Source organism: Octodon degus, unplaced genomic scaffold (assembly GCF_000260255.1).
Source record: "Octodon degus isolate 3935 unplaced genomic scaffold, OctDeg1.0 scaffold00056, whole genome shotgun sequence".
Classification (NCBI taxonomy): domain Eukaryota; kingdom Metazoa; phylum Chordata; class Mammalia; order Rodentia; family Octodontidae; genus Octodon; species Octodon degus.
The window spans coordinates 9,689,266-9,693,633 of NW_004524632.1; positions in this window are offsets into that span (position 1 = coordinate 9,689,266).

The window sequence follows — 4,368 nt, forward strand, 5'->3', positions numbered from 1 at the left end:
CTACAGGGTCTACAGGGGCTACAGGGTCTACAGGGGCTACGGGGGCTACGGGGGCTACAGGGTCTACAGGGTCTACAGGGGCTACAGGGGCTACAGGGTCTACAGGGTCTACAGGGTCTCACCACATAGATTGGACTCACAGTGGTCCTCCTGTTTTCAGCCTCCCACGTGCTGGGATTACAGGTGCGCGGCACCAGGCCCAGTCTCAGTCACCGTCTCAGCACGCCCCGGGGGTGTGGCCAGCATGGCACGGCACACCAGGGATCGAACCCCGGCCACTGCAGCACTCTGCCTAAGCAGGCACGTTAGTGTGCTGAGCTATCAGGCTAGTGCTCAGAGAATATCGTCTTATGAGGTTTTCAAATAAAGGTGTAATGTCAGGATAGTTGCGAGAAGTAATAGATTTGATGTGTGAACAATCTGCAGTGCCTGGTGAATTACAGCTAGACAATAGATACATATGGGGGGCGGCCGGGGAGATAGCTTGGCTGTCTAAGCGCCTGCCTGGCAAGTGCAAGGTTCTGAGTTCGATCCCTGATACCGCATTTTGTGCGGGTCCCTGAACCTGGTGTGGTGGTGCACGCCTGTAATTCCAGCACTCTGGGAGGCTGAGGCAGGAGGATGGCTGTGTTTGAGGACAACCTTGGCTGCATAGTAAGTTCAAAGCCAGCCTGAACTAAATCGTGAGATCTTGTCTGAGAAACCTAACAAAACAAACAAGTCAAAAAACTAAACTAAAGCCCCCAGCTCCCCAAAACCAGCGGAGCCCCTCTGCTGCACAGACACCTCGGGCTGCCGATCACTTCTACTCTGCCCTGTGTGCTCAGCTTTCTCCGCCTCTGCTCTCCACCCTCTGGGTTTGTGATTCTCAGTGGGTGCCGGTGGGGAGGGGCTCGCAGCAAGACAAGGTGTTGGGGCAGGAGTGCGAAAGGTTGTGCACAAGGCCTGTGTGCCCCTGGGTGGCCACCGGGCTCAGCCTGGGAGAACCAGGAATCCTGCCTCGGTTTGTGTCCCGAGAGGCCATGGCAGTGTGTCTACAACCAACCTTTTATCTTTTTTAAAAAAAGGGCCACTGTTCATATTGTTGATCTATTTTGAAATAATGTCTTTTGGAGACAGGGTCTCACTATGCAATTCAGGCTGGGCTCAGGCTTGCAATGGCGTCCTGTCTCAGCCTCCCAAGTGCTGGGATCACAGCCGTGCACCACCACGCCTGACCTTAAGCAATTGTCTTTCTAGTCTTTTCTACTCTGATCTTTATTGTTTCCTAATTTTGAGTTTAGTTTGTTCTAGGTTTACTAGTTTCTTTTAAAAATATTTACTTATTTTCTCACTGTACCTAATGCATTCTGGACTCAAACTCACAATCCTCTTGCTTTAGCCTTGTGGGTGCTGGCTTGCAGGTGTGGGCCACCAAGAAATTCTTTATTTCCTTTTTTTGGAGGCAGGCTCCCTAGGTAGTTCACACAGGCCTTGAACTCACTACATAGCCTAGGCTGGACTTGAACTCATGGTGATCCTCCTGCTTCAGCCTCCCGAGGACTGGGATGGTAGGTGTGTGCCACCTCCTCCTCCTCCTCCTCCTCTTTTTCTTCTTCGTCTTCGTCTTCTCCTCCTCTTCCTCTTCTTCTTCTTCCTCCTCCTCCTCTTCCTCTTCTTCCTCTTTCTCTTCCTCTTCTTCTCTTCCTCCTCCTTCCCTCCCCTGCCCCTCCCCTCCCCTTCCTCCCCTTCCCCTTCTTCCTCTTTCTCTTCCTCCTCTTCCTCTTTCTCTCCTTCTTTTCCTTCTCCTGTTGTCTTCCTTTAGGGTTAAGAGATTTTTCTCTAGTGATAATTTTTAATTTCTTGCTTATAATTTTTTGTGTATCAATTTTAACTTTTTGCTCATGAGGCTCATAAAAAATATCATATAACAGGCTATTTAAGGTCAATAACAAATTAATTTAGAATGTAAAAGGACAAACTACCCTTTAACTCTACTCTTTTTTATTTTTTTATTTATTATTATTATTATTATTATTTTTTATTTTTCAACAAATAATACACTGCATATATTCTTAGTGGTTAATTGCTGTAACTCTACTCTTTCTCATGTTTTAAAATTTGTGGTTTTGTTTGAGTACCGTAAGTGCTGAACTCCGGTCCCTTGCAGGAGCCGCATACCCGGCCCTCTCTTTTCTTTCTTTCTTTTTGTAGTTTGCTAAGCTGACCCGGCTGGGCTTGAACTTTTTCCTCCGCTGTCGCAGCCTCGTAGAGTGCTGGGACTGGGGGCATGCCCCATCCTGCCTGGCCACACATTTTGCATGTTTGATGTCACAAGTGACCCGTTCTGATGTTGCACATCGCCTAGCACGTTATTATGGTTATTATTTTCAACAGTTTTGTCTTCTAAGCTTCCTACTGAGGCCATGAGTGATTCACACTGCACCGCGGCAGCCGTATGATTCCTGTGTTGCTCACCTGCGTTCTTTTCTTTCATCCCAAAGAACTCCTTGCAGCGTTTCTGGTAGGACAGGTCTGGGGAGAAGGGCTCCCTGCGCTCCTTTTCCAGGGATGTCTTCATCTCTCCTCCATTTCTCCCTGTGTTCCTTGCTGGGCGCGGTCGGTGCTGGTGCCTGCCTGCCTGCCTTTTTCTCAGCACTTCCAAATCGGCCATTTCACCTCCTCCTGGCCCCGGCTGTCTCTGCAGAGACGCCTGCGGTGGGGCATGTGGAGCCTCCTCCTGTGTCATTTCTTCTTTCTGGCTGCTGTCTGGGTCCCTCTGAGGCAACACAGCACCCCACATGCTGCAGGCAGACCAGGAGAACAGCGCTGCCCAGTTGTTCCAGGAACAACTTTTTGATTGTCGGCTGATTAAAAGATGCCCCGGAAGCAATCTCTGCATTGAGTCTGGCTGCAGACTTTGGATCTCTCTTTATTTGGATATTTATTTATTCTTGATCTTTTTGAGACAGGGTCTCACTGTGTAGCTCAGGCTGGCCTTGAGCTCGCTTTGTAGCCCCGACGGGTGGTGAACTTGCAGTGGTCCTCCTGAGAGCTGGGGTTATGGGCCTGCACTCCACACCTGGCCCTTGTTTGGATATGTCTGTCTTCCTCCAGCTTTAGAGAGTTTTCTGTTGTTTCTCAAGATATACTGTGTATCTTTTCATCTCCATTTATTGAATGCCAGTGATTCAAAAGTTCGCTGATTTGAGGCTACACACAAATCCTGTAAACTTGATTTCTGTTCCTCCCCCCTTTTCCTCTTCTGACTATTTTCCTCTTCTGACTATTTCCTCTTCGCATAATTTGTCATCAAGTTCACGGAATCCTGTGCTCCATCAATTCTGCCATTGATGCCCTCCCAGGTATTTTTGTTCATTGTATTTTTCAGCTCCATCACTTCTGTCTGTTTTTAATTTGCATGGCAGTGTCTGGTGTGGCTCAGGCTGGCCTTGAACTCATGATCCTCGTGAATGAGCAGAACTGCTTGATTTTTCTAAAAATTTCCATCTTTGTTAAGTTTCTCATTTTGCTCGTTTATCACCATCTTCACTTCTCTGAATGTTCTCTCTGTCCTCCCTTGACATTTGCCCAGCTTCCTTAGGACAGTCATTCTGCACACTGCGAGGCGCTGCTCACAGCGCTGCCTCCCGAGGGCCAGCCGCTGGCGTTTTCACCCTGCGCTCTGGGGCCGCCCTAGCTCCCTGGCTGCTCCTGCCCCTGCGGCTGTGTATCCACTCATGTCTGAGCGCGTGAAGAGCTAGCAGCTCATTGCAGTCTTTGGGTCGGGTTCCTCTGGGGACGTCAGCGCTTCTAGGGTGCTCTGGGCAGGGTCTCTGCGCTGGGCCATGTGGCCAGGGGCATCTGAAGCTCAGGGTCATGTGGCCAGCTCGTGCTGGCCTGGAACCTTGGGGTGCTCTCAGAGGCTCTGGGTTCTTGCCTGGTGTGGGCGCAAGCTGGAGACAGAGCGTGTGGGGATCTGCGAGAACCCGGGTTTTTCTCGGACGGGCCCAGCGTTCCCGTGCAAGGCAGCGTGGTGTGCTTTCTCCCCCCTCTTCCTCCCGAGCAGTTGCTGTCTCTGTGTACTGCGTACTGGCTGGGCCTGGGGAAGGGTGATGGGCTAAGGAAAAGGCTCCCTTTCTATCTCCTTAGTGCATCTTATTACGCTGTAAGATCTCTCATGTGGTACCCTCCGCGCCTGCAGAGGTCTTTCCGCTGTGAATATCTGCTTGAAAGGTGACTTCCGCAGCAGGCGTCGGCCTGATCAGGCGCTTTTGCCAGATTTTGCTTAGGGAGAAAGTGACTTTGTTTCGTACTTACTGTGCGCGACTGTTTCGAGTCTCCTTACACAGCCAGAGAGTTCAATCAGCCAGTTTATAGGATGTTCAA